Source organism: Myotis lucifugus, unplaced genomic scaffold (assembly GCF_000147115.1).
Source record: "Myotis lucifugus unplaced genomic scaffold, Myoluc2.0 scaffold_43, whole genome shotgun sequence".
Taxonomy (NCBI): domain Eukaryota; kingdom Metazoa; phylum Chordata; class Mammalia; order Chiroptera; family Vespertilionidae; genus Myotis; species Myotis lucifugus.
Genome location: NW_005871091.1, coordinates 7146892 through 7159130, shown reverse-complemented (window position 1 = coordinate 7159130; position 12239 = coordinate 7146892).

Below are 12239 nucleotides of genomic sequence, written 5' to 3'. Positions count from 1 at the left end.
ACTTTCATGAATAGACTGCTTATCTTTATTGTATAGATAATGCAGCTGACACTTGGTAAGGTTGAGTCATTTGCTAAGAATGGGAAAGCAAACCCAGATTTGATCCCCAGACTCCAAAGACCGTGTTCCTTTCATTTCCATTTCTAGGTGAAATGGAAGTGTCATGAGCAGGCCTGGTTGACTCTAGAGCCATTATCTAACCAATGGACAGGGATGTACATAATCACAAAGCTATTTGATTATTTAGCATTTGTCAGAGTATATAAATGAAAACTCTCAACATTTTAATAGATAAGGAGACCTTAGGAAATGGCTCTCTTACTGTTTAATACTACACATAATGAATCATCATGATTCTCTGTTCTCCTATTGGCCCACAAAATATCCAGCAAATATTCTCTTTTCTGTTTCATATGTGAAATGACATCTACCATGGTTGCAGTTTTAAATGTCAGTGGAAATATTATAACTCATTATCCTCCTTACTCTGTTTAGCAACCACATACTGAAGATAGCAAGGAGTTTTTTAAAAATATATACTTTTATTGATTTCAGAGAGGAAGGGAGAGGGGGAGAGAGATAGAAACATCAATGATGAGAGAGAATTATTGATCGGCTGCCTCCTGTGGGCCCCCTACAGGAGATTGAGTCTGCTACTCGGGCCTGTGCCCTGAAGGGGATCAAACCATGATCTCCTGGTTCATAGGTCAATGCTCAACCACTGATCCATGCTGGCTGGGCAGCAAGAAATATTTTAATATGTGAAAATCTGGGTGATTTGGGATGGTGCCTCTAGAATGTTCTCACTGGGACAGTTTCCATCAAGGGGAACTTTTATTCTTTATAAGACAGACCGGAGCTGCTTCTTCACATAATCTAATTGACAAGACTTTTATCTTGATCAAAGGATGAAAGAGTTTGCTTGGTATAAGCGAGCTTACTAAAAAATGATTTGGATCTGCTTCATATTGTGATGTGGGAGCCTTTGCTAAACAGTTGTCCTTCATCCATTTCCAATTGATGTCGGCAGAAAAAAAATCTCATGATTATGCTGAAGCGGAATCTTCTGGGAACTGAACCTCTCTTTGAAATGATTGCTGGCCATCTAGAAATTGTTATTGAAGGAGGAATGGCCTTCCTCCTGAATTTGAAATCCCCTCAACACTATACTTCTTTCTTTTGGGGTGTCAATCATTGGGTTAAAAAAAAATAAGTTGCCCTGACTGGTATGGCTCAGTTAGCTGGAGCATCATCCTGTGCACCTGAATGTCATGGGTTTGATTCCTGATCAGGGCACATATCTAGGTTTCGGGTTTGATCCCCAGTAGGGTTGCAATGTTTCTCTATCACATCAATGATTCTCTCATTCTCTCCCTCTCTCTCTAAAATCAACAAAAACATATCCTTTGGTGAAGATTAAAAAATAATGAGAAGTTGATCCTCTTCCCCAACAGTACCATCACACTATGTAGAGCAGACTGAGCAATATCATGCTGATTAAACAATAACCATGATGATTAGCTTATGATCACATGGAACTCTACCAAGAACTCAATGGGAAAACATTTCATCCATTAAAAATGCTGCTATAATGAGACTGATTGGGATGAGGCAGGATGGAACTAGCATCTACTGATGACATCTTTTATTTTAATGCATTTTTTTGGAGATTTGAAAAATTCTCTCTAAAGTAAGAAGAGGGCAGACATATTAATATATTTACATTCGAGGTAGTTTTAAATCATTTGTGAATCGCTGATGGCTGAGGCAGACAGACAATAAATTGATAGCCTAAGGTTCCACAGCATATGGCAGATGCAGAACTAAAATCCTATTTACTTTATAGCAGTCAAAATAGGAAAGCAACATTTACTACCATGACCACAGATGGGGGAGCTGGTGCTGTGTAGGCTGGGTTTCTTCCCTGATCTGCTCCCACAATAAAAGACCCCTGTTTGGCTCTGACATTTGATGCAATTAGTGAGCAGAGCTTTTCTGGTAATGAAAACACTTGTAGCCCATTTGTTTATAGCGGCCATATCTGCCTTTCTTTTTCTTTCTTTCTTTTTTTTTAACTGGGAGAGTTACAATTTTCTCCCACCTTAGTGTGCCTTCTTCCTAAAGTCCTTGTCTGGTTGGCAGCACAGTCATGTTTCTGTGAAGTTTCAGAAATGGTCTTCAGCAAAAGCAATCTTCCTTCTCTAGTGTAACCTCTATTCAATCTTCCTCTCTAAGTCTCCCTACTGGCTCCCTGCTGCTTTCTAAATCAAGCTGTGATTTTCCTGGTTTATCAGCTTCTCCATCAGTGGTTTAAATGTGCTATTACAGATTTCCACCACTCCCAATGGTATCCTCTCTAGTGCCAATATACATCATGTTCACTCCAGAAGTGGGTGGTCAGTAACCTATCATGGCAGCGTCCACAGTTAATGGTGCAGTCATCTGTATGTGGTTGGGATGAGTGGTGGAGATTGTCAATAGCCTTTTTTGCTTTTGCATCCACAGTTTTCAAGTGACTACAGTGTCTACGGGTTGCTCATACATTATTATTTCATTCTGATTCTACTAATGCCAGCAAGTCTTATTTGTCTACATAGTCAGGGGATCTGGTTTAAAGTATATAATTATCTAACCACTATGCTGTACACCTGAAACTTATACAAATTTATATTGAAAGTAAACTGTAATTGAAAAAAATTAAAAAATTTCAAAGAGTAAAAAAAATATCTAAAATCTAGTCAGGAGATAAAAGGCCAAAAGATGATTCTGTTCTCTCTGTGCTCCCTTAAATTATGCAATAAAACTTATCCTCTCTGTCCAGTTTTAATGATGGGATGGGTACAAAATTAAAAACATTATCAAGAAGAAAAACATATCAGATGATATTTCAAAATAAATTCTTATCCATAGGCATAAAAACAGTGGGGAAATGCTATTATTATTATTATTAAATGACTGCTTCTTGGAAGCTTGCATAGCAACATTGAGAAAACTCACTTTTTATCTAATACTAGGGGCCCGGCGCATGAATTTGTGCACCTTGAAAGGAACTGTGGGCCACGAGGCTGCGGTGGGCACAGGGGCGGGTCTCAGCCCATCCTCCGCGCCCCCGCCCAGTCCCTCCCACTGTGGCCCCCGGTCCCCTATCTGCCGGCAGCCCTACTCCCACTGCTGCCACTTCCATGTGCTGATGGCTCTGATCCTGCTTGCACCAGCTGACAGCATGGAGTGATTGGTGCTGGCACCATCAGCAAGTGTGAGCAGGGGCTCCGGCACCGTCTGCAGGTGTGAGCGGGGCTGTCACCAGCAGTGGGTGCAAGAGGAAGCTGCCGGCCCCAATCACCCCTCAGGAGCAGGGGGAAATGGAGAAGCCGTGAGGGGCAATTGGGGCCAGCAGTTGCCGCTCGCACCTGCAGTAAAAGTGATGAACATGAAATTTTAGTTTTTGGTAAATCATCTACAAATATTAAAAAAATCAAGTATGGATTGCATACACTTTGATTACAATCCTATATAATAAAACCCTAATATGCAAATTGACCGAACAGCAGAACAACCAAAACAACCAATCACTATGATGCACACTGACCACCAGGGGGCAGACACTCAATACAGGACCTGCCCCCTGGTGGTCAGTGTGCTCCCACAGTGGGAGCACCACTCAGCCAGAAGCCAGGCTGCAGGCAGCAGTAAGGAGCAAGGGGTCTTGAACTGCGAGAGACCTGGACTGTGAGAGGGATATATGACTGCTGGCTTAGGCCCGATCCACGGCGGACATCCACCGAGGGGTTCCAGACTATGAGAGGGCACAGGCTGGGCTGAGGGACTCCCCCACCCAGTGCATGAATCTTGTGCACAGGGCCTCTGGTTCTGTATATAAACCAGATTTGTATATAAACAAATTTGTATATAAACAAAAAAGATTTGTATGTAAACAAATCTTTTTTTACACATTGCTAGAAATTGGAAGAGATGAGAAAAGTATTAATATAAAAATAATAGTTATTATTTCTTTTAAATAAGTAGCACCTCATTTACACATTTTAACGTGAAGAAAAATAAAAGGAAGAAAAAGCAGTGTGCAAATTAAAGTTATAACTAAACTAGCAAGTAATTACCCAGTTACCTTTCATTTAAAAAATATATTAAGAACCAGAAAATAAGTAGATACATGTTCAGGGAGCAAAAAAGAAAAAAAAATTCAATGCTCTGAAGTTCACACATTTTATTTCTAGAAAAACATTTCCAGCTTTTATTCAGAGCATTGCAAGGAGCCTGGCTCCTATTCCATAGCAGATAGATAATCAGAAGAGAGGGACCAAACCTCAGGAAATTAATGATAATTCTAAGATCCATACAATCTCTCTCTCTTTTCTGTAAAGTGCATTTGTGTGTATTATTTCATTTGAATCAAATAAAAACTTTGAGATATTATTTTTACATTGTGCCCATTGACAGAAGAGGAAACTGAGACTTAAGTGGTTAAGTGTCTTTGCTCCAAATTGTGCAACTTAAATTCAAATTCCTTCATCTCTTTACCTTCCCTGCATCTGCTGTTTTGTAATTGCGCAAAGTGTCATCTGATTGTCTGCCAACTTGGGACGTCAGCATGGCAGGTTCCAGATTAGTCAGACTTGTTCTTGCCTCCTGGCTTCCCTGCTATATGGCAATTCTAAGCCTCAGTTTCTTCATTTATAAAATGAGGAAAGCATTTATAGGGCTGTTGTGATCATCGAATGAGAAAATGCAGGTAAGGTACTTGGCATAGTGTGCAGCTAGCAGTATGGAAAACTTTAAGTACAGTACACGTGTACTTAAAGTTAAAACAGAATATGAAATAAACTGAACAAATTACTGTACTATCTATTCACTTTGAAATTTGACATTATTTTAAGGCAAAATAGCTTAAACGGCCACATATGTATAGACATTGGTTTCTCTTTTTTAAGAACATCTTTGCCACTCTGATCTTCACAGTTCTCATAGCCTCTTTGGTTTTCATTTTAATCACAGAATAAAAACGTTAGGAGCACCGGGCTTTTTCAAATACAGGTGCCAATTTTCTTTCTAGAACATCTTAATGAGTGGAAATATGTACAATTCTGCTTGATGTAGCTTTATAGCGTGGCTTTTAGAAAGAAGGTAAGGCCGTGAAAAAATGGACATCAAAGGCTTCCATCATGAGCAAAGACTTCTGTGATCTACAGAAACCTGAGTCAAACGGTGCTCCTTTGAAATTAGCTTGAGGCATCGTGTTACTCTTTCTCATGTTGTCTTTTGACTTCATGAAGTATTTAATGTTTTCTAAAGTCCTTCTGAGCAGATTAATTGCCATTTTTTAGATTATCTTGGACCCACAAAAGGACTGCTCAGGCAAGTAGTTTTGGAGCTGGTAATTTTTTCAACACACACAGAAACATGTGCCCAAACACACCACACATCCTTAGCATTTACTCTCTGGAATTGCATTTCTGTTGTGTCTTTGTTTTAACAAGTGAATCTTAGAACCCAGGAATCTTAGAACAGGACTGATTGTGGGTACAAAGAGAGAATGGGATCTACTTTTCCTTGGATGATATATATGAACTTAACTCATTGATACCTTCCCAAACTTGATTATGATACCAATCAGATGTGCAGTAACTACTGACAAATTCTGACTTTCCTACTACCAGCAGCTAGGTACTAGCTGATTTAACCATACTCCACTTGTTATCCATCAATTAGGAGAGGAGATGTATCACATACTTGGGCTGATGAATGAAAAGTAAGTGGCAGGGCCACTGGAGGTTTCAGAGCTGGCTGTCCTTCCCACTCTCCCGCCCTGGTTTGCAAGAATATAAGAATACTAGTGGCCCGGTGCACAAAATTTGTGCACATTAAAAGGGAATTAATTAGAGAAAATATTTTAATATTGCTATTTGCCCTTTCTCTATAATAGAAGTGTCAGAGATGAAAGAAAATTAGTAAAATGTATATGAAAATCTCCCTCCTGTCAGAGTCTGGGGCACTCTGAGGGACCCAGAGTCAAATCCCTGCCCACCCACACGCGCCTCGAAATCGCCCAAGACCCAAACCCGGCTGGCCCCACCCCCATTGGGCGAGACCCAGACCTGGACAGCCTGACCCCCGTCAAGCCCCGCTGGTCGGGGGGCGCAGCCTCAGCTCCCCCACCCCGGCCTGGCGCCATGCAGCCTCAGGTTCCTGCTGATTGGTCGTTAGAGCATCATGGCGTGATGACCATTTGCATATATCCTTTTATTATTATGATTTGTGATTCATAAACACTTGTGAAAAACAAAGCAATAGGCAAACAACAAAACAAATATGCTCGCCTACACACAAACAAATAAGACAAAGAAGCACCTGGCAGAAGCTGCTGAGATCAGGGCCTACATCTGTAGACATTTGAACTATGACTGATCAAATAGACTCAACCACAATTGGACCTAATCTTAGATTGAAATGTTCTAATACATGTTCCTTTGTGTTAAGGTGACAAGTCATGGGGAGTGTTATTGGTGATTTTGGAAAATTCATGAAGAGAAGGTTAACCTAAGTGGTGTGTAGAGGGGAAGGCATGGATCAAATATCAACAAGAGAACCTAGCATCTGGGTGAGAATAAAGGTTCAAATTTTAAATGAAGAAATATTTCTGAACTTCTCAATTGTCACATTGGTGCACAACATGCACTCATTATTAACTATTATTATGAATGACTACAAGCTCTATAGACCATAAAAAAACAAAAAACTGAAAAGTATGGGGCTTCAATAAGCATGTTGTATAACTTAACTCAAGTCTTTGAGAAAATCTCTGCATTTCAATAGAATGCAATAGAAGACAAAGATCAGCATATTCTCCCTTTCAATTAAATTGAATCACCACAAACCTGTATAGTTGGATTGCATTAGTTCATTTCTTTGAAGAATTGCACATCATAAATTATATTTAATATTATGCACTTGTCATTTATTTTAATTGTTACAACAAAATATGCTAAAGCATCAGCTAGAAACAAGGTTGAACATTTTCTCTACTACCCAACTTACTTGTGCCTATATAAAATTCTCTGTAATTCTTTTAGAACTAATTTATAGAAAAAAACTTGATTTCCCTTTAAGAAGTATTATACTTCCTTCTTTTCAGAAATGAGAAATATAATGAGTTCTAATTATCCCCTTTTACTGTCTTTACCAGAAAACTCAATACCAACTTAGAAATTTAGGTACAGCAAGTATACGGACTTCTTTTTTTCTGCCTTTTAAATATTAATTTCTTAATTTTGTGCTTGACATTATCTATATTCCATTATTGCATTTCATGCTTTTTTTTTTTTTTTGCCAGTTGTCTCAAATCTTTTGTGGAAAATAATAGATCAAAATTCAGCCATGGATTCAACCCAGTGGTTCTCAACCTTCTGGCCCTTTAAATACAGTTCCTCATGTTGTGACCCAAACATAAAATTATTTTTGTTGCTACTTCATAACTGTAATGTTGCTACTGTTATGAATCATAATGTAAATATCTGATATGCAGGATGGTCTTAGGCGACCCCTATTGAAAGGGTCATTCGACTGCCAAAGGGGTCGCGACCCACAGGTTGAGAACCACTGATTCAACCAATCAGGTCCATCAAGTTCTGTGTATTCTGCTTGAATAAAGAGAAAAGCATTCAAATGACACATTATGAATTTATCTAAATGTATTAAATTTTATAAGGGAAATTCTCAACTGAATGTAATCAAAGAGTGTCTAGATGTAAGACCCTTAGAATTGAAAAAACTTCAGAGTTCATCTTGTTATACCTTCAATCTCTTAGCTCTTGAATTCTTGTTGATATATTTTCTGAAGGTTTTGTAAAGCATGGTGTATAATTCTTCCTTTTAAACTTTATAATAAACTAGAGGCCAGGTGCACGAAATTCATGCACTGGGGGAGGGGTGTCCATCGGCTCAGCCTGCACCCTCTCCAATCTGGGACATCCCTCTCACAATCTGGGACTGCTGGCTCCCAACCGTTCGCCTGCCTGCCAGCTTGATCACCCCCTAACCACTCCCCTGCCAGCCTGATCAACACCTAACTGTCCTCCCCTGCAGGCCTGGTCTCCCCCAACTGCCCTCTTCTGCAGGCATGGTTGCCCCTAACTGCCCTCCCCTGCTGGCCTGGTTGCCTCCTACTGCCCTCCCTGTTGGCCTGGTTGCCCCTAACTGCCCTCCCCTGCTGTCCTGATCGCCCACAACTGCCCTCCCCTGCTGGCCATCTTGTGGCTGTGGGTGCCGCCGTCTTTGAGAGCATGGCAGTCCATTAGCATATTCCCTCCTTATTGGCTCTGGGTGCTGCCATATTTATGATGGAGTGAGGGTCAATTAGCATATCCCCTCTTTATTAGATAGGGTACGCATTTAAAAAACACATTCATTTAAATTAAGGTAGGAATGCTCAATAAGGATTATGTACATCAGCATATAAAATAATTTTAACTAAAAATAAAAGTATTTTGTGCCTTTATTATTTTACTTGTGTAAGTTATTTTATTTACTTATATATCATATATATATCCTAAGGCTCATTCAAACCACTTATTTGTGAATTACTTACATTATCAGAATGCTGGTAGGTAAGCACTCTCTGCTATCTAAAAATAACATCAGAGGGCCCAGACCTCCATCCCAGGACCCAGAACTCCATGCCAGGACCCAGACCTCTATCTTGGGCTCAGACCTACATCCAGGTCCCAGACTTTCATACCAGGGTCCAGACCTCCATTTGGAACCAAGACTTCAATCCTAGGCCCAGACCTCCTTCCTGGGGTGCAGACATCCACCTTGGGGCCCAGAACACCATTTCTGCCCCAGACCTCCATTCCAGGACCCAGACCTTCATCCAGGGCTCATACCTATATCCGGGTCCCAGACCTCCATACTGGGGATCAGAACTCCATTCCAGGACTCAAACCTGCCTCTGGGGCCCAGACCTCCAACCCAGAATATAGTCCTATATCTGGGGCCAAGATCTCCATCTGGGGCCCAGACCTCCATACTGGGACACAGACGTCCATTCCAGGACCCAGAATTCCTTCCAGGGCCCAGACCTCCTTCCCAGATCCAAACCTCCTTCTCTGACACAGACCTCTATACGGGATCAGACCTACATCCAGGTCCCAGATCTACATACCAGAGCCAAGATGTCCATTTGGGGCCCAGACCACCAACCCAGAATTCATTCCTGTATCTGGGGCCCAGATCTCCATCCAGGGCTCAGAACTCCATACTGGGGCACAGACCTCCATTACAGGACCCAGTACTCCTTCTCGGACCCAGATCTCCTTCTCTGACACAGACCTCCATCCGGGGATCAGACCTACATCCAGGTCCCAACCTCCATACCAGGGCCCAGATGTCCACTCAGGGACTCAGACCTCCAAACCAGAATCCACTCTGCTATGAAGGGCCAATTCTCCATCCAGGGCCCAAAGCTCCATCTCCGGGCACAAACTTACATACTGGGTCCCCAACCATCATCCTGGAACCGAGTGTACATTCAGGGACCAGATCTCCATCCTGAGGCCCAGAGCCCAGACCTCATTCTCAGTGCCCAACCTCCTTCCCTGGCAAAGACATCGATCTCAGGGCCCTGATTTTCATCCAAGGAAAGGAGCTCCATCGCTGGGCCCAGACCTCCATCCTGGGGTCCAGACCTCAGTCCTGGGGCCCAGACCTCATTCCCGGGGCTCAATCTCCTTCCTGGGGCAAAGACATCCATCTCGGGACCCATATCTCCATTTTGGACACAGATTTCCATTCTAGAACCCAGACCGACATCCGGGACTTAGACATATATCCGGGTCCCAGACCTCTATCCCACGAACCAGATTTCCATTCCAGGGCCCAGAGCTCCAACCCAGAATCCAGTCCTCTATTGTGGGTCCAGATTTCCATCTGGGTCCCAGACATCGGGGCCCAGTATATTTTGGACCCAGACCTCCATTCCTGGACTCAGGCCTCCATCCAGGACTCAGACCTACATCCGGATCTCAGGCCTCCATCCCATGACCCAGACGTCCATTCCGGGGCCCAAACCACCAACCAGAATCCAATCCTCTATCCGGGCTCCAGACATCCATCCAGGGCCAAGACGTCTATTTCGGGTCCTAGACCTCCATTCCAGGACTTGGACGTCCATTTGGGACTCAAACCTACATCTGGGTCCCAGACCACTATTCCACGACCCAGACTACCATTTTGGGGTCCAGAGCTCCCACCCAGAATCTAGTCCTCTATCCGGGTCCAGATCTTTATCCTGGGGCCCAGACCTAACTCACGGGGTCCAACCTCCTTCCCGGGCAAAGACACACATCTGAGGCCCCAGATTTCCATCCAAGGCCCAGACCTCCGTTCTTAGGCCCAGACCTCAGTCCCGTTGCCCATATCCAATTCCCGGGTCCCAACCTCCTTTTGGGGCAAAGACATCCATCTCGGGGCTCAGATCTCCATAAGGGGCCCAGATCTCCATCCTGGGTCCCAGATATCCATCCTGGACTCAGACCTACATCCGGGTCCCAGACCACTATCCAACAACCCAGACTTCCATTCTGGGGCCCAGAGCTACCACAAAGAATCCAGTCCTCCAGTCCTCTATCTGTGTCCAGATTCCATCTGGAGCCCAGACCTCAGACCCGGGGCCCACACCTCATTCCTGGGGCTCAATCTCTGTCGTGGGGCAAAGACATCCATCTTGGGGCTCAGAATTCCATTTTGGACCCAGACCTCTATTCCTGGACTCAGTCCTCCGTCCGGGACTCAGACCACTATACCAGGACCCAGACAACCATTCTGGGGCCCAGAGCTCCCACACAGAATCCATTCTGCTATCCGGTTCCAGATTTCCATCTGGGTCCCAGACCTCATTCTTGGGGCTCAATCTTCACCCTCGGGCAAAGACATCCAACTCAGGGCCCAGAATTCCATTTTGGACCCAGACCTCCATTCCTGGACTCAGTCCTCCATCCTGGACTCAGACCTACATCCGGGTCCTAGTCCTCCATCCCATGACCCAGATGTTCATTCCGGGGCCCAAACCACCAACCCAGAATCCAATCCTCTATCCGGGGTGCAATACTCATCCAGGGCCCACACCTCCATCCTGGGTGTCAGACCTCCATTGCAGGACCCAGATATCCATTCTGGTGCCCAGACCTCCAACCTGCCCCCTCAAATAAAGTAAGAAATAAATAAATAAATAACTAAATAACTAAATAAATAAAATAAAATAAAATAAAAATAATATGAAATTTATACCTTTGTAAACTTTTCTAAGATCTGAAAAACAAGATCAAGCATATTTTTATCATTATTTGAATTTGGGCTTAGGCTCAAAATTTAGTAAGTAATAAACTTATAAAAAACTTAGAAACTTGTGAACAGTTCCTGTCCAGCTTGGGGACAAAGCAGGTCACAGTTTGTCAGTCACCTGCATCCCACTTCCTCTAATACCCTGCCCAGTTGCAGAGAATATGGAAAAATTGTGTAGCAGTCTCTGGAAAGCCTCACTGAGGAACTGGGGCCATTGGAATCATAAAAGTCGCTGCCAATGCAAATAAAACTGCTGGTTAGGGTTGGCTCTGTGCAGGAATGGGCAGTCATCACAGCTGGGGCTGCTGGGCTGTGTTGACAAGAGGCTCCTGTTGGTGGCTGTGGTAAAATCCTGCCCTTTGAATCATCCACTCTCCTGATTCAGCGAGCCTCTTCAGAGGCATTGTCTGTGGAAACACTTTCTTCTAAGAAAAGCCGAGTCTGGTGTAAATGGTTGTGACATCCCCTTTCCCTGATAAAGGAAGGGAGAAAAGCTTCACTTGTTTGTTTTAGGTGGTCTTCAAGTACTCCTGCGATGGAGAGCTTCTGCGGTGCTTAGAGAAGACATCGTTCCCTGTGAGAACCCTCTCTTAGTCCATTTGAGCTGCTATAAGAAATACCACAGACTGTAGCTTGTAAACAACAGAAATGCATTTCTCACAGTCCTGGAGGCTGGAAGTTCCATTTCAGGGAGCCACATGCTTGGGTGAGGGCCCTATTCTGGTTGTAGACTTCTCCCTGTGTCCTCACGTGATGGGAGGGGTGAGGGTGCTCTGTGGGATCCACTTTGTAAGAGCACTAATCCCATTCATGAGCACCCTGATCTCATGACCCAGCAAGTTCCCCAAAGCCTCTCCTACTATTACCATCACCTTTGGAGTTAG